Source organism: Pantherophis guttatus, chromosome 5, assembly GCF_059756535.1.
Source record: "Pantherophis guttatus breed Tessera chromosome 5, ASM5975653v1, whole genome shotgun sequence".
Classification (NCBI taxonomy): domain Eukaryota; kingdom Metazoa; phylum Chordata; class Lepidosauria; order Squamata; family Colubridae; genus Pantherophis; species Pantherophis guttatus.
In genome coordinates, this window is record NC_142067.1 from 75,687,120 (window position 1) to 75,706,731 (window position 19,612).

The window sequence follows — 19,612 nt, forward strand, 5'->3', positions numbered from 1 at the left end:
TCCTAATGTCCCCTTTTATTCGTATCCATTTCATGTATTCATAATCATATTTATACTTATATCTGTTATCTAATACATGATTGACAAAAATAAATAAATAAAATAAAAAATAAATAAACAATCTGGGGCCAGAATTACATTTAAACAATTTAAACTGCTATGGAGGAACAGTCCTAAAACGGAGCAAAGGACAAAATCCAGTTTCCTATTATTTATATAAATCAGAAGTGGGCAAAATTTTCACTACAGTGCTTTAGAACATACAAGAATAAGAAGTGTAAAGCGCCTTAAAAATGTTAAAGCAGTTGTTTCTTTTTGCCAAGAGACTAGGCAACAGAACTAAGGTTTTAAATTATTTCAGAGTATCAATATATCAGGGGAGAAGGCAGATTAGTATAGTACTAGCAATTTGCTGGACCTAAAAAACCAGGTGCTGTTACTAACAATAGAGGCAACAAGTACAGAAGAAATAACATTATGGGAGAGGAGAGAGAACAGCCCCCTTTTCTCATCATTTTCTTTTTCCCCACTTAAATAAGCTGAACATCAGACAGGGAAACTTCTGCATCAGGTGGCAATTTCTATTCACATCACCACCAGGATAGGCAAAATGTTGGTGATGAATAACCAGCTAATATAGAATCATTTTTGATTTGGTAGGTAATTTTAAAGTATATGTAGCTACTACTAGTCAGGTGATAGACAGTCAAACAAGTAAGGTGAAATACCCATTTAGCTGCAAGAGGCAAATACAAGTTCTATTACTTGCAACAGCATATACTCCACACTCAAGTGTTTCCTTGCAATCTTACAGATTGCCCACCTGCTTCATGACACTGATAAATTTCTCGGTGCAATGCTAGCTTCCAACCTCTATCACAAATAACCTGCCAAATTGTCACAATAAACCTATGTCCAAATCCACAACCAATGTAACTATAAGTTCTGAAGTACAATTAGCACAAGTCCATTGTTTATATTTCTTGATTTATTACATACAGTATATCATAGGCACTATCACCATTCAAATTTTTATTACATTATGTTCCAACAAGTCTGAAATAAATCCACAGCTAATCTACAACTAATCTAGAGTATTATTAAATCTTCAGAACAATAAAGCAACAGAAACCTGACCACTTTTCAATTTCCAATGATCAGAATTACTGGAAGAGCATATGTATAGTTTGGAGTTGAATTGTGGCATATTTGATGCTGTCTGAGTTTGGATATTTACTTGCAGAGATTTCATTATCCAATTAATAATTATCATGGGGAAATGATGTTGTCACCTAGTTGGTTAATAAATATCTCAGTAAACAACCAAGTTTAGATAGCACCAAGAACTCCAAAGAACACATCTAGTTCTGATGTTTGCTTCTACCATAATACAGCCACAATTCACCAATTCCAATTTTCTCAGAGAGTTCAGTGGTGGGCATATCTTGGGCACTGAGAGATAACCTTTGCTCTGTTCTATAGTTACTAATCTTGAGGGTTTGTGAGATTGTATTTTCATTAAAGAAGGTGGGAGACCGAGGGAGGCCACTGTCCCTCAGACGGCCGGCTGTGAATCCCTTCTTGTGAAATGGGGTCATGGGGTTCAGATGGGTCTGCTGATCACGTACCTGGCTCCCTGCCACGTGGCAACAGCCCTGCCCGAGCTACTCAACATCATTGCCGCGGTGGCGGTTGACACCCCCAGGCTTATGGTCATGGGGGATTTCAACCTGCCATCCGTGGGTAAGACGTCTGAGGTGGCTCGGGAGTTCATGGCTTCCATGACAGCTATGGACCTGACCCAGTTAATTCATGGCCCTACCCACATGGGGGGAAACACGCTGAATCTGGTTTTTGTCTCTGGACAGTGGTTGAGTGATCTTTTTTTTTTTAATTGAAAAATTTTACAAAAAAGAAATACAAAAAATTTTCCGCCCCAATGTTCCCCCCACCCTTTCCCCCCCTTCATCCCACACCCCCCCGACTTCCCAGAGCAAAATACAAGGTATTTCATTTAATCAAACATAAACTAGATTAATCTACTTATCCTCAAAGTACTGCCTCCCCCACTGAAACCTTAACTCCACTACAGATAACCAAATACTTCTAATACTAACATTCATTCATAAGCTATTTGCTTATGAAGTATCTTGTCTGATACTTATTTTGAATATAATCAATCCATCTTCTCCATTCCAATACGTATCTTTCTTGCATGTGGTCCTTCAAATACGCTGAGATTTTCGCCATTTCTGCTAGGTTTGTTACTTTCAATATCCACTCTTCAATAGTAGGCAAAGAGTCCTTCTTCCAATATTGAACTACCAGCAGCCTAGCTGCTGATATTAAGTTCAAAATCAATTTAGTCTCTGAAACTGTACAGTCCGTAATTATACCCAATAGAAACAATTGAGGAGTAAATTTCAACCTTCTTTTCAAGATGTTCTGCATCACCCACCAAATTTTTATCCAAAATGCCTTGATTTTCTTACAGGTCCACCATATATGATAATAGGTTGCATCATTACATTCACATCTCCAACATTTAGCTTGCAAATTCGAGTACATACATGATAATTTTTTAGGATCTAAGTGCCATCTATAAAACATTTTATAAAAATTCTCTCTCAAATTTTGTGCTTGCATAAATTTAACATTTCTGACCCAAATCTTTTCCCACGTTTCCATCATCACTGGTTCCTGAAAGTTTTGTGCCCATTTTATCATACAGTCCTTAACCAATTCTGTTTCTGAGTCTATTTCCAATAATGCATTATACAACCTTTTAATATGCATCTCTAATCTGTTTCACCAAATTTTCCTCATTTTGCATAACCTCAATTTTTTGATCCTCCCTCCATCTAGCTTGAAGCTGACCATACTGAAACCAAGTATAAATTATCCCTTCTTCTTTTAATTCATCTAGAGATTTCAGTTGCAACTTACCCCTTTCCAAAAGAAGAAGCTCTTTATAGGTAATCATCTCTATTTTTTGCTCTATACTCATATTTTCTATTGCATGTCTGGGATTTGCCCATATAGGTATCTTATAGTTCAGCTTATATTGGTACTTTTTCCAAACCCTCAACAATGCATTTCTGAGTATATAACCCTTAAACACTTTATCCACTTTTTTTTCATACAACAAATAAGCATGCCATCCATATAACAAATCATAACCTTCTATGTTTAACATTCTTTCTTCAGTTAAGTTAAACCAATCACTAATTTGTGATAAAGCTGCTGCTTCATAATACAATCTTAAATTAGGCATTTTAAGACCTCCTCTCTCACGTATATCCTGTATAATTTTCAGTTTCACTCTTGGTTTCTTCCCAGCCCAAATAAAAGTATTAACCCCTTTCTGCCATTCCATCAGATTTCCGTCTTTTTTAAGCACTGGTATCATTTGGAACAAAAATAAAAACCTAGGTAGTACATTCATTTTTATTGCTGCTATCCTTCCCAGTAGTGATAGTTGTAACTTTTTCCATTTTTCCATTTCTTTCTGTACTTTTTGCCAAAGAATTTCATAATTATTTTTATACAATTTCATATTTGAGGCTGCAATATATACTCCTAAATACTTAACCTTTTTAACTACTTCAAACCCCGTTATCCTCCCTAACTCTTCTCTTTGAGTTATAGATAAATTTTTAGTTATCATCTTTGTCTTGTGTAGATTTACTTTAAATCCAGATACTTTACCATATTGAGCTACTATATCCAACATATAGGGAGCCACTTCTATAGATTGAGATAAAGTAAGAACCAGGTCTGCAAACGCTCTTAGTCTATAATCCTGCTGTCTAATTACAATTCCTTTTATTTTGTCAGAATCACGTAGCTTATTCAACAAAACTTCTAAAGTTAAAATAAACAACAATGGTGACAAGGGGCAGCCCTGCCTCGTACCTTTCTCAATTTTAAACACATCTGTTAAACCTCTGTTAATTATTATTTGTGCTGTTTGTTCCTGATATATTGCTCTAATTGAATGTATGAAATACTCCCCAAAGTGCATTTTTTCTATTATTTTAAACAGAAATTGCCAGTTCAATCGATCAAATACTTTCTCTGCATCCACAAATATAAACGCTGCAGGGACCTGATTATTTTTCTCCAAATATTCCAATAAATTTATAATTTGCCTAACATTATATTTCATCTGTCTCCCTTTTATAAAACCTGATTGGTCATTGTGAATAACTTGTTGCAGAACTGGCATTAATCTATTTGCTAGTATCTTAGCAAAAATTTTATAATCCATATTCAAAAGTGAAATTGGCCTAAAATTTTCAGGTTTAATACAGTTTTGATCTTCCTTCGGAATCAATGAAACAAAAGCTGTTCTCCAAGAGGGTGGAACTCCTCCCCCGATTGAATTTTACAAAATAGAGTTCTAAGCGGCTCTACCATTTCAAGCTGTAGGTTCTTATAATAAACAGCTGTTAGTCCATCTGTTCCTGGAGCTTTCCCTATTTTTAACTGCTTAATTGCCGCAACAATCTCCTCAGAAGTTATTGGTTGATTCAATCCTTCCTTCTGTTCCAACGTTAATTCCAAAATATTCCCTTCCTTTAAATATCTATCTATGTCTATACCTTGTATTGAGTCACTAGCATATAACTTTGTATAAAATTCCAAAAAAGCCTTTTTAATCATATTCTGTTGGTAAACTTCTTTACCTCTATATTTTATCTTACCAATGACTCGTGATTTCTGTTTTTTCCTCAGCATGTAGGCCAACCACCTACCTGGTTTATTGGAATTACAAAATGTATTATGTTTAGCATATTGTAAACTAGTTGCCACCTGATCAGCCATTAACATATTAAATTGCCTCGTAGTATATTTATTGTTTCTTTTACTTTCTTATCTCCTGGATTAGATATAAGTAATTGTTCTTTCTTTTTTATTTCTTCCTCTATCTCTTTACGCTTCTTTTGTTGTTTTAGTCTATATTTATTATTCATATGTATTAAGATACCCCTCATATGGGCCTTACTAGCATCCCAGACCATTTCCATAGGAGTACCCTTGTTCATGTTAATAACAAAAAATTCTCTCATTTGTTTTTTAAGATCCTTTACATTTTCTTCATATCTAAATAAGTTTTCATTCAACCTCCAAGACCTCTTTTCTCCCCTCTCCTGTTCAAATTCAATCCAGACCGGACTATGATCAGTTAAAGTTCTTGGACATATCTTCGTCTTCTTCACCCTGGAAATAAAATCATTTGTGATTAGTATAAAATCAATCCTGGAGAAGGATTGATGTCTATCAGAAAAAAAAGTAAAATCTTTTTCCTCCAGGTTACGTTCTCTCCAGATATCTCTCAGTTCTATATCTTCCATCATATCAAAAAAAGATTTAGGTAGTTTTGCACGTGCTGAAGTCTTTGATAAGCTTTTTTTATCTTTCTACGTATCAATTACTCCATTCCAATCACCCATTAATATAAAAGATTTATAGTCCCACTGTATTATTTTAGTATGTAAAAATTTATAAAACTTGTCTTGTTGCTGGTTAGGGGCATATATTCCAAGAAGCATTTTTCCAGACTGTGTCAATAATTCAATTGCAATATATCTTCCTTGATCATCTGCCTCAATTAGATTAGCTGATAGTCCTTTCCTTACATATATAACTAACCCATTTTTCTTCTCTGGCGCTGATGCCACAAATTTTCTTTTTTTAATTTAATTTATATGCCGCCCTTCTCCGGAGACTCAGGGCGGCTTACAATGCATTAAGCAATAGCCTTCATACTTTTGTATATTTATACAAAGTCAGCTTATTGCCCCCACAAACTGGGTCCTCATTTCACCTACCTTAAAAAGGATGGAAGACTGAGTCAACCTTGAGCCTTGGAGAGATTCGAACCAGCAGTAATTGCAGGCAGCTGTGTAAATAATAGGGTGCTTAGACCACTGTACTATCAAGGCTCTTTGTACCTAATCTTGAATTTATCAAATATTTTTGGTCTGATAATCTAATATATGTTTCTTGTAAGCAAATAACATTGTTATTAAATTGTTACAAGTAGTGAAATACTTTCTTTTTTGTGGTGAGTTTAGGCCATTAACATTCCAAGATAGGAATTTAGTTGCCATCTTTAGCCTTTCGAAGCCTTGTGAGCATCAGCTGAAGCTCCTCCTCCACCTTACTCTTCGGCCTAGCTCCCCCCACTGCTTCTGTTTTTTGGACTTCTTGAGATGAATCTTGAGATTGTTGCCCTTTTGATTGTTGTTGTTGCAATTTATAAGTTGATCGGGTCAGTCGTTGTGCTTTCGGCTCTCCTTTCTTAGGTGGTTCCAAAATTGGGGGTAAGCCTCCAAAATCCAAATCTTCTTCCATAATAATTCCTCCAGCTGCAGCTTCAGCGTAGGTTTGTATCTGTTTTCCATCTTTTTCTTGTTGTAACATCTCCATTTTCTTCCTTCCCCCACCTGGTGAGGGCGGGTATCCAGCTTGTAAAACATTTACATAAAAATCTTTTGCCTTCCAAACTGTGTTTAACCAGTATCTTTCTCCTTTATAAGTCACTATTAGACCAGTTGGAACGTCCCATCTGTATGCCACTTGTTGATTTCTCAACTCATTTACCAAAAAGCCAAAGTCTTTCCTGCTTCTCAACATCTTTGGAGGAATCTCTTTCAGAACCACCACCTCCTGCCCAGCCACCTGAACTTTCTTCTTGTAAGAAGCTTGTAGAATTTCATTTCTGATCCTCCTAGTTGTAAAGTAGATCACCACATCTCTTGGCAGCTGTCTTTGTTTTGCCAACCAGGAATTAACCCTGTAAATTTTATCAATTTGGATTGCCACATCTTCTGGTCTTCCTTTAATTATCTCCGCAATAGCATCAGCACAAATGTGTTTTAAGTTTTCTTTGCTATTTTCCTTCAGGCCTCTCAATCTCAGAGCAAACTCCATAGATCTGTATTGTAACATTACCAATTCATCATCCACTTTCTCTGTTCTAGTCATGACATCACCCATTTTGCTTTCCAAATTTAAGTTGGCTTCATTAATTTCTTCAACTTTCCCATCAAGCTAAATAACAAGGTTTGAGAGTCCTGATACAGCAAAGACAATATCATCTCTTATTTTATTCTGCTCCTTTGCAATTGCTCTCTTGATCGAGCTTATGTCTTCCTCAATTTTCTTAAATTTCCCTTCAACAAGTAATGTTAAATTGTTCATTGCTTCTCTCATTGCTGTTGCTTGATTATTCATGGCTTTTTTCATAGCTTCCTTAAAATCATTAAGTGCTGCATCTTGACTCTGGGTCTGGCTCTGTGTATCAGCCGGAAGTTGTGCTTTCTGTGTCACCACTGACACAACTGGAGAGCCTCCCCCTCCTTTAACAACTCCTGGTTTCACTTGTCTAGAAGCCATTTTTTTCTTTCCTCCCCCTCTTTTCTTTAAAAGCAACAAAGTCCTTAAAGATGTTGATTTATAGTCTCTAATTTGCCAGACAAAGTAGGTTTTTTTTTCCTTTTCCCTCTGCACTCTCAGTTCCCAGCAGTTAATAGGCAGCTAATCCACTCTCCCAGCACAAAGTTCTCAAGCACTTTCGTTTTTGGCTTTCACTTTCAAAGCCCTAACAAAGACGCCATCTTCCGCCTCCAGCTCAAGATTCAAATTGAAACAAAGTAACTTCGGAGTTAAGCTCTGTACTCTTAAGGCTTGTTCTCCTGTTTTCCACTCTGCCTGCGCTTGGGATCAATCAAACTCAATTTTAAAAGTAGGATCAGATCGCGGCGTCTTGCCCTGTTTTTGCAGAGTTGTCCTGGCTCCGGAGCTTCTTGGCGGGCTGACTGAGGAGCTCTCACCCTCCAAGCCTCTGGAAATGATCCAGAGGACTTTCGGGGGGCTCTATTCTCGCCCACCGGCTCTCCTCTCCTTCTTTTCCTGAAGGAGAGTTTTTCAGCCGCTAGACAGCCGATTTGCGCTATCAAAGCGGCTTTTATGGAGACGCAGGGCTGGCGGTCATAAATGATCGTCCACGGACCCTGCGGTGCCAACCGGAAGTCCCAGTGGTTGAGTGATCTTGAGATAGGGGATATAGTTACCGAGCCCTTGTCATGGTCAGATCATTCTCTCCTTCGTCTCGACCTTCGAACTGCTGCACCCCGCCGCAGGGAGGCGGAGCCGGTAAGATGGTTCCGCCCCAGGCGCCTGATGGAACCTGATAGGTTCCAGTTGGAACTTGGGCCATTTCCCGAGGCTCTGGCACACGCCTCGACTGGAGACCTAGTGGCCGCCTGGGATAGGGCGGCCGCTGGAGCTCTGGATCGGGTTGTGCCTTTGCGGCCTCTGACCCGGCACCAATCTCAATTGGCTCCTTGGTTCTCCGAGGAGCTGAGGGAGTTGAAGCGCCGGAAAAGATGCCTAGAGAGTAGTTGGAGGGCCAGTCTTTCTGAATCTGACCAGACACTAGTAAGATCCCATATTAGGAATTACCTAGTGGCGATAAAAGCAGCGAAATGTAGCTATTTTGCTACTCTTATTGCGTCATCAGATAACCACCCGGCCGCCCTCTTTAGGGTGACCCACTCCCTGCTCCACCAGGAAGTGCAGGAGGACCCCTTGGAGGGTAGAGCCGAGGATTTTGCTCAGTATCTGTATGACAAAATCACTCAGATTCGGAATGATCTGGACTCCAACGGGGTAATCTCAGGGAGAGGAACTGGGGCAGGTCTTGAGAATGTTATCTGGGATGAGTTTGATCCTGTGACCCCTGAGGACGTGGACAGGATTCTGGGCAGACTGAACACGACCACTTGTTTATTGGACCCATGTCCTTCCTGGTTAGTGCTGGCTTCCTGGGAGGTGACACGCGACTGGCTCCAGGGTGTTATCAACGCTTCGTTGAGTGAGGGTGACTTTCCCGCTGCCTTGAAAGAGGCGGTGGTGAGGCCTCTCCTCAAGAAGCCTTCCCTGGACCCGGCAATGTTGGTAAACTATCGTCCGGTCTCCAACCTTCGCTTTGTGGCGAAGGTTGTTGAGAGTGTGGTTGCGCAACAGCTCCCCCAGCACCTGGATGAAACAATGTATCTGGATCCATTCCAGTCGGGCTTCAGGCCCGGGTACAGCACGGAAACGGCATTGGTCGCATTGGTAGATGATCTCTGGAGGGCTCGGGACAGGGGGTGCTCCTCTGTCCTGGTCCTGTTAGATCTCTCAGCGGCTTTTGATACCATCGACTATGGTATCGTGCTGCACCGGTTGGAAGAGTTAGGGGTGGGAGGCACTGTGTTGCAGTGGTTCTCCTCCTTTCTCTCTGACCGGTCACAGTCTGTGTTGACAGGGGGGCAGAGGTCGATCCCGAGGCCCCTCATATGCGGGGTGCCGCAAGAGTCGGTCCTCTCGCCCCTCCTGTTCAACATTTATGTGAAGCCGCTGGACGAGATCATCTGTGGTTTTGGGGTAAAGTACCACCAGTACGCTGATGACACTCAGCTGTACATCTCCACCCCAAACCACCCCAACGATGCCCTTGAAGTGATGTCCCGGTGCCTGGAGGCTGTGCGGATCTGGATGGGGAGGAATAGGCTCAGGCTCAACCCATCCAAGACTGAGTGGCTGTGGTTTACGACGTCCCAATATAGTCAGTTGGTGCCATCACTGACTATTGGGGGCGAATCACTGGCCCCCACGGAGAGGGCTCGCAACTTGGGCATCCTCCTGGATTCACAGCTGTCTTTAGAAGAGCACTTGACGGCCGTGACCGAGAGGATTTTTCATCAGGTTCGTCTGATTCGCCAGTTGCGTCCCTTTCTGGATCGGGACTCCTTACACACGGTCACTCATGCCCTCGTCACCTCCTGCCTGGACTATTGTAACACTCTCTACATGGGGCTCCCCTTGGGGAGCACCCGGAGGCTCCAACTGGCGCAGAGTGCGGCCGCGCGGGTGGTAATGGGAGCGACATGGCGCTCCCATGTAATACCCCTCCTGCGCGAGCTGCACTTGCTCCCAGTGGTCTTCCAGGTGCGCTTCAAGGTTTTGGTTACCACCTTTAAAGCACTCCATGGCTCAGGACCTGGGTACTTGCGGGACTGCCTACTACCACCAATAGCCTCCCACCGGCCGGTACACTCTCATAGAGAGGGGCTCCTCCGGGTGCCGTCGGCCAAACAATGTCGACTGGCGGCCCCCAGGGGGAGAGCCTTCTCTGTGGGGGCACCTACTATCTGGAACGAACTCCCCCCCGGAGATATGGAGGATCCCGGATCTGCGCACCTTCCACCGGGCTCTAAAGACCTTTTTATTTCATCAGGCGGGCCTGGCCTAACTTTCTCCCTCTTTTTAAACAATTTTAATATTTTAATATCATTAATACTTAAAGTCTAAATTGGTTTTAAATTGATTGGGGTTTTAATCTGTCTGGGCCAAACTATTTAATTTGATTTTATTTCTGCTTTTTAAATTTTGTATGTATGTATTTTATTGTTGGCTGTTCACCACCTTGAGTCCTTCGGGAGTAGGGCGGTATACAAATCAAATAAAAGCAAAAGCAAAGCAAAGGATTATATATAACAACTGACCTAATTAAATGAACGTTGGGCTTACCTTGAACGTTCATTCTATGTGCACTGCAGGAGAGTCCAAGCATGGGTTAATTTCAGTCTGTTCTGACGTCACTGAGTTGGAATTTCTTTGGCCATGCATTCCTCCTCCGGCCGAGCCTCAGTTTTTTTCTTTTTTTTTTTTTAATTGCAAAAGTTTTACAATTACATTTTCACCCCTTTTTCCCCCCCAACACCCACCCCAAACTTCCCAACCTCCCTAACCCTCCCTAACCCTCCCCTCCCCCCCGGACTTCCACACAATATAGTCATATCAAGTAAAGAAACCCCCCTTAATATAAAACTTGTATAAAACTTGAACCCCTCCCTCCCCCTTATAATTTTTTTTTTCCCTTTTCATTACATTAAAATATTTCTAATACATTATTTTCAAATGAAAGCTATTTGGTACTTCCTAGTTTGATATTTGTTCTGGATATATTCTATCCACTTTTTCCATTCCCATTCATAAGTCTCTTGTGAACAGTCTTTTAAGTATGCTGAAATCTTCGCCATCTCTGCAAAACTGGCCATCTTCAAAGTCCATTCCTCAATAGTGGGCAAAGCTTCATTTTTCCAGTATTTACCTATCAACAATCTTGCTGCTGTTATCATATACAATATCAGTTTTATTTCACCCAATGTAAAGCCCTTAACTATACCCAATAAAAACAGTTGTGGAGAAAATTGAATTTTTTTCTTCAAAACATTCTGCATGACCCACCAAATTTTTATCCAAAAAGCCTTCACTTTCCTACAGGTCCACCAAACATGATAATATGTGGCATCTAAACATCTCCAACATTTTGGCTGAACATTAGGGTACATACACGACAACTTTTTAGGATCTAAATGCCATCTATAAAACATTTTATAGAAATTTTCCCTCAAATTCTGAGACTGTGTAAATTTAACATTCTGAACCCAGATTTTTTCCCATGTTTCCAACATCACTGATTCTTCAAAATTTTGTGCCCACTTAATCATACAATCTTTAACTAATTCAGTTTCTGAGTCCCTTTCTAGCAAAACATTATAAAGCCTTTTGATATGCATTGGACCTTTCTCTTTTATATGTCTAACCAATTCTTTCTCATGCAACATAATACCAGTTTTTTGGTCCTCTTTCCATCTCGATTGTAGTTGATTATATTGTAGCCAAGTTAAATTAATCCCTTCAGCCAACAATGTCTGTAGTGTCTTCAACTGCCATCTGCCCACATCTGTAAAAAGAACCTCTTTGTATAAACCCCCCCCGAGTGACATTATATTTGTATTCCACAAAATATGACCAAGATCCAACCATAACGGTATTTTATAATCCCATTTGAATCGGTGCTTCTTCCAAACTCTCATCAAAGAATCTCTAAGTATATGGCTTTAAAATACTTTATCAACTTTGTCGTCATAAAATAAGTAGGCATGCCATCCAAATTCAAGATCAAAACTTTCTATATTCAATATTCCAGCCTTTTTCCTTCCAAACCAATCACTTGTTAAAGTCAAAGCTAATGCATCGTAATATAGCTGTAGGTTTGGAAGTTTAAGACCTCCCCTTTCTGGAACATCTTGGATAATTTTCAATTTCACTCTCGGCTTTTTCTCGTTCCAGACAAACTTATTCACTCCAGTTTGCCACACTTTCAGTTGTTTATCACTTTTAAGCACCAGAATCATTTGGAACAAAAAAAGAAATCTTGGCAAAATGTTCATCTTAACTGCTGCTATTCTTCCAAGTAGAGACAGCTGCAGTTTTTTCCAAGTCTCCATGTCTTTCTGCACCTCTCGCCACAACATCTCATAATTATTTTGAAACAATTTCATGTTTGATTCTGCAACCTGAACTCCTAGATATTTTACCTTAGGTACAATCTCAAAACCTGCCCTCCTTTCAAGCTCGTGTTTATGATCTTGTGTCATGTTTTTAACTATCATTTTCGTCTTTTTTTGATTCAGTCTAAAACCTGAAACTTTACCATAGTCTTGTATAATGTCCTTCATCAGGATGATTGATTCCATTGGTTGTGCTAGGGTAACAACCAGATCGTCTGCAAATGCCTTTATTCTGTAATCCTCTTGCCTTATCATTATACCTTTCAAGATATTAGAGTCCCGTATTGTGTTTAGCAAGACTTCTAGTGTTAAAATAAATAAAAGTGGGGACAACGGACATCCTTGTCTTGTTCCTTTTTCAATTTTAAACTCTGTTGTCAAGCTTCCATTAATGATAATCTGTGCCTTTTGCTCTTGATAAATTGCTGAGATCGTCTGTATAAATTGATCCCCAAAGTCCATCTTTTTTAAAGTCTTTAGTAGAAAATTCCAATCCACTCTATCAAAGGCCTTCTCTGCATCCAAAAAAACCAGCACTGCAGGGATCTGTTTATTCTTCTCAAGATATTCCAATAAATCTATTACTTGCCTTACATTATCCTTCATGTATCTGCCCTCGATAAATCCCGCTTGATCATCATGAATCACCTTTTGAATTACTGGCATCAACCTGTTGGCTAATACCTTCGCATAAATTTTATAGTCTGTATTCAGAAGAGAAATTGGTCTATAATTCTCTCGTTTTTTAGGACCGGCTTGCTCTTTTGGTATCAGAGATATAAAGGCTGTTGTCCATGATGGGGGTATTTTACCCCCTTGTTGAATATTACGAAATAGATCTCTGAGTTGTTCCACCATTTCAGCTTGCAAAGTTTTATAATACACTGCTGTCAAACCATCCGTTCCAGGAGCTTTAGCTGTTTTTAATTGTTTAATTGCTACTATTATCTCCTCCTCTGTTATAGGATAATTCATTCTTTCCTTTTGTTGATCAGTAATTTTTGTAACTCTTTTATCATCTAAGTATTTTTCTATAAGTCCATTCTGCACCTCCTCTTTAGCGTATAGTTTAGAATAATAGTCCACAAAAGCTTCTTTAATTAATTTTTGTTGAAAAATTTCTTTCCCTCCAATATCAATACTATCAATAGTCCGTATACTCTGTTTTTTCCTCAGTGTGTAGGCCAACCATCTGCCTGGTTTATTAGCATTGCAAAATGTATTATGCTTCGCATATTGTAAGTTTGTTGCAACTTGTTCCGCCATAAGCATTTGAAATTGGTCTTTCAAGAGTTTTATAGCACCACGTGTTCTTTCATCTGTTGGATTTTTAATAAGTAGCTGTTCTTTATTCTTTATTTCTACTTCCAGTTCAGATCTTTTCTTTTGTCGAATCAGTCTATGTTTAGAGTTCATGTAAATAAGCACCCCTCTCGTATATGCTTTGCTTGCATCCCACACAATTTCTATTGGGGTACCTTTATTCAGATTTATTTCAAAAAATTCTTTCAGGTGTTTCTTAAGTTCTATTGTATTTTTTTCATATCTGAACAAGTTCTCATTTAATCTCCAAGAGCGTCTCAGTCTTATCTATCTCAATTTCTATCCATACTGGGCTATGGTCAGTCAAAGTTCTTGGAAAAATCTTTGTTCTTTTTGTCTTAACAAGTAGATCATCTGACAACAAAATGAAATCAATCCTAGAGAAGGATCTATGTCTATCTGAGAAGAAAGTATAATCCAGTTCTTTTGGGTTGTGTATTCTCCAAATATCTTTTAATTCCAAATCTTCTTTCATATCGAAAAAAGTCTGAGGTAACCTAATCCTGGACTTCGCCGAACTCCTTTTATCTAATTTAGAGTCAATTACTCCATTCCAGTCTCCCATGATTAAAATAGATCTATAGTCCCATTGCAGTATTTTGATATGTAACATTTTATAAAAGTGATCCTGTTGTTGATTGGGAGCATAAATTCCGATCAAAAGAATTTGGCTATTTGTTGTACGTAATTCAATTGCTACAAACCTACCATCTTCATCTGCTTCTATAATTTTAGCCATAAATTTTTTATTTACATAAATAACCACCCCATCCTTTTTTTGTAACGTTGAAGATATAAAATGTGTTCCTAATTTGGAGTTTATCAAATATTTTTGATCTTGAACTGTAATATGCGTTTCTTGTAAACAAATTATATCATTATTAAATTGTTTCAAATATGCAAATAGTTTCTTCCTTTTCTGTGCTGAATTAAGCCCATTCACATTCCAAGATAAACACTTAAGCGTCATCTTTATCTTTCTGGAGCAAAGAGCAGAATAACCGAATATCTTCCGAAATCTTCGGTCTCGCTCCTCCCATGGCTCCAGTCTCTTGGGTAATAGTCTTAGCTCCCTTCTTATCTTGTCTTTCCTGTTTTTGCTTTTCTTTAAGTTGCTTAGATTTAGCTCGAGTTATACGTTGATCCTTAACTTCAATCATCCGAACCGGGTCCAAGATTGGAGAAGATTCCAGCAAAGGCTCATCCAGAAAGCCTCCTTCAGCGCCTTGCATTTCTGGTTCCTGCTTAGAGTGTTCTTGCAATTCTTGTTGAGGTTGCTTCTCATCACTCCCCTTGATCTCCAACACTGTGGATGTACGTGGAGATGGTGTTCTTTCTTTAAGAATAGTAGTGTAAAAATGCTCCGCCTTCTCCACAGTATTCAATCGATATCTTTCTCCCTTGTATCTCAGAATTATGCCAGTTGGGGCGTCCCACCGAAATGGTATCTGTTGATTTTGCAATTCTTTAACAAGGAAGCCAAAGTCTTTTCTGGTTTTCAACATTTTAGGTGGTAATTCTTTGTACACTCCAATTTGTGAGCCCCCCACTTGCACAGAGGTGTAAAAAGATTTTTGCAGGATGTCATTTCTTATTGCTCTATCTGTAAAATATATGACCACATCTCTAGGCAATTGTCTTTGTCTGACCACCCAAGAATTCACTCTGTAAATTTTATCTATTTTGTGAAAAACCAGATCAGGATTAATTTTTAAAATTTCAGCCAAAGCCTCAGAGCAGATCTGTCTCAAATCCTGTCTATCATCTTCTCGAATTCCTCGAAGCCGTATAGTGAATTCCATTGCCCTGAATTGTAACATAACAATTTCGTTTTCAACTCTGCACTTTATCATCTACATCAGAAATTTTATAATCATTATCTTTCATCTTAACATTGACTTCTGATTTAAATTCTTCAACTTTGGAATCAACTTTGATAATAAATTCTGCCAGGCCAGACGCCACTTCTGATATTTTTTTGGTCACCTTATTTTGATTCTGTTCCACCATATCTTTAATTTCATTAATTTCCTGCGTAATTTTTTGTTGAAACTTTTGAAGTTTGTCATCTATTTCCTGTTGGGATTTTTGAAATTTATCATCCAAAATTTTTGAAATAAATTCTTTTAAATCTCCCACATCAAAATCTTTTTTCTGAGTCTGTATCTGTTGTGCAGGGGGAAGCTGCGTTTCATGCTTATGTGTGGGGGATCCCCCCCCTGTTGCCTTCACTTCCTGCTTCTTTGAGGCCATCCTGCCATGTAGGCTAGTTTTTCTGAAAAGGGAAGTTCTTCTTCCTTTCCCACCTCCACAAAGATTTCTGAAAAAGTCCCCCAGATTTAGTCAAATGAGGACTAAAATAGAACAAAATCAGGGGAGGAATTTTTCTCTTGTTTCTCTTATTACAAATGAAGCAACTTTGTAGCAACTTAAAAACTTTGTAACAAAGCAAGATAGGTTTGCTAATCCACACTCACAGGCTTGTTAACTCTAAAGCTAAGCGCCATGTTTTTTCAGTTCACTTTCACTCATCCACATTAACAAAACTCTAATACTTGCGATTCCGAGTTTCTGGGTTCAAGTAATTTTCACTGATTATTGAGGCTGGTTCCTTGCGCTTTAAAGTTTCCTGCAGCCGGCTTGTTCTGCGAAAGCAGACTTGTCCCACGCCGCCCGGAGGTTCAGCAGGTTGAACGGGAGCCGCTCCTGTTCCCTCCCCAGAAACACTTCCCTGGGGGGTTACAGGGGCTCGACCTGTGCCCTGCGATCTCTTCTTCAAAAATCCTAAGGAGTTTGAAGTTTTCAAGCCGCTTCTCAGTCGCGAAGCGGCTCTACAGGCGGCGGGGCTGGCGGCGCTTCAAAAGGCACCGCCGTCGCCGAAGACAAGGAAACCGGAAGTCCCGAGCCTCAGTTTTTTTCAATGAAACCGAAACCAGGGAAGACGCAGCTCGTTCGAAGTACCGACCTCTCCTGGACCCCGGACCAGTAACAGCCAGGGTGGGATTGGACTCTCCTGCAGTGCACATAGAACGAACGTTCAAGGTAAGCCCAACGTTCATTCTCCTGTGCACTGCTTGGAGAGTCCAAGCATGGGATATACCCAAGCTAAAGTGATGTTGGGTGGGAAGCAGTTTGGTCCAGGGTCTCCTCGGCTGGCAGGACTCTCTGTAAGACCCGTCTCCCAAACGCTGCTTCAGCCGATGTGTACTGATCCAACTTGTAGTTCCTCACGAATGGTGAAGGGGAAGTCCAAATGGCAGCTCTGCAGATTTCCAGAATTGATGCTTGTGTAGCCCAGGCTGCCGAGGTGGCGGCACTATGAGTAGAGTGCGCCGTGATACGACATAGCACTGGACGAGCTTGTTGTTCATAAGCTAAGCAATACAAGCCTTGAGCCAACGCCCAATGGTGGATGGAGACACCTTCTTCCCCATCGAAGTGGGCTGGAATGACACGAACAAGGCCTCTGTTCTCCTACAGGAGGCAGTATGTTTAATGTATCGTTTCAAGGCCCTACGTACATCCAATGCATGCCATCGCTTTTCTCTTGGATGTTGTGGATTGGGGCAAAAGTCCGGCAAAATAACCTCCTGTGCCCTGTGGAACCAGGAATTTATCTTTGGCACAAAGGTAGGGTCCAATCTAAGAATGACTCTGTCCGGGTGAAAGATACATAAATCCTGGCGCACTGAGAGTGTCGCTAGCTCCGATATCCTGCATGCAGATGTAATCGCAACCAGGAACACAACTTTAAATGTAAACAGTCTAAACGTGGTAGTCCGCAGCGGTTCAAAAGGAGGCAAGGTGAGTGCTTGTAAAACCAATGATAGATCCCAGGTCGGGTATCTATGTACAATCGGTGGTAACAGGTTGGCAGCTCCCTTTAAAAAGCTACGGACGAATCCTTCCTGAAAGGGAACTGCATGGAACCCATGTGATTCCAAAGGTACAGTGGGAGACCAGTTAGGCTGATCCTCCTGCACTTCCTGCAATTGCAATTCTGAAGATAAAGGATTAGAAGATTCTTCCAGATTCCTGGAACCCTCAGGGGATTTAGAAGCTGCAGCCTGTTGCTGGGCCTTTGCAAAATGCTTTTCTAAGCCTTTTTGCCTCCTCAGTACATCTTTCTCAGCAGCTACAGATGGAGGTTTGGAAACTTTGGAAGATTTGGCTTGGGTGCTGGAAGAAGCCTTGCTAGATCTCAATCTGGGCTTTTTAACCACAGGACAATCAGCCTGATGTTGGGAGTGTGAGGAATCTTCAGAATCACTACTATTTGCCATGTCTAACCCAGAATACAGGTTTTAGAATTCCCAAGGATAATAGAAGGTGAAAGATTTACTCACTGTGCAGATCAGAGTTCAAATCACACCCAAACCAGCAAAATGGTTTGTTAGCCTGTAAATACAAGCAGCAGCAGCAATGACCAGGCACCTCAGGTGTTAGCAGGGCTCGATCCCAATAACGTGGCTGCCAACACAACAAATAATGCTTTATAAACCGGTGAAACAGTTTTTACTTGCGTGGCCATGATTCCCTGCGATAGTCAGGTCTCAGGAGAAGATCCCTTGCTCCAATTACTGCCCAGCTTCTCAATTGGTAAATTTATGCTGCATTGTATGCTGCAACAAAATAGCCACCACCAGCAAAATGGCAGCTACCGGTCTTACATTCAGCACGCGTTCCTCCGACCAGCTGCTCCCATGCAGCTCAAAGGGAAGGCTCTCACAATGCCTGCCTGCAGCCCTGGCTCGAATTTTGGCGCGATCAGATGCTATGCGGCAATGGCGGCCGCCACAGCGATCGTATCGCTGTTTGCAGAATTTGCAGCACTGATCACTCTCTGCACTCCGTTTTCGCCACTCCAAGCCAAACCAAGAGGCTCTAATTGAATTTATTTGAAAAGAATTTAAAATAGCCAATTTTCCTAATTTAATTCAATATTTTGAAGAACCAACTCAAAACAAGTCTTTCTGGCAGACTGAGTTGAAAAAAAACTGAGGCTCGGCTGGAGGAGGAAGGCGTGGCCAAAGAAATTCCAACTCAGTGACGTCAGAACAGACTGAAATTAACCCATGCTTGGACTCTCCAAGCAGTGCACAAGAGAATGGTTGATTTATTTTATGGAAAAGGCAGAGAATTATTCCTTTATGCTTTCAATACAAGTTTCAACAATAAACTCTACAGTATTTAGGAAGTCCTTTTGAATACACTTTCCTTCAGAAAATCTTTTGCAAGTGTTTCACCACAAAATGTTTTACACTCTTCCTTAAAACAACATAATTGGAGGCACTTAGAAACAAAACATTTAAAGGAACTACAACTCCCCACATCTGTCATGAAATTGGGATGCTTCATCCCATTTAGCTTGCTCATAAAGAATAAAACAAACTATAGTATTTGTGTTCTTTTTGTATCACACTTTCAATTAATGGAGCTCTGCTTTTTCAAACTTAATTCAGATCTGGGTTTTAAAGTGAGCTGGAGAATTTTTAGAGTGGCATGAATTAGACATATCTCCTACTTGAACTTAGCTAAATTGGATGGTCTTGGTATATCTAACACACACACTCTTTTAAATTCCTTGTATTTTGAAGGGACTAATGTTAAATATGCCATAGCAAAGTAAACAGAGATACTGATAGACAACAATTTCTGAAGATTTATTGACTACAAAATAAGCATAAATAAGGTATCCCAAATTTGAATGATTGCTAATGATTAAACAAAATGAGAGGGCAGAGGGAGATACTGATAGACAACAATTTCTGAAGATTTATTGACTACAAAATAAGCATAAATAAGGTATCCCAAATTTGAATGATTGCTAATGATTAAACAAAATGAGAGGGTTAGCAAATTGCTAGAGCACTTCA

At 40.0% G+C, this 19,612-nt stretch overlaps 1 protein-coding gene across 1 annotated transcript in view; it reads right to left on the bottom strand.

Moving 5' to 3' along the window:
* PTCHD1 (patched domain containing 1) overlaps positions 1 to 19,612 on the bottom strand; it is a 181,343-nt gene that overhangs the window by 91,211 nt on the left and 70,520 nt on the right. The window lies entirely within an intron of this gene.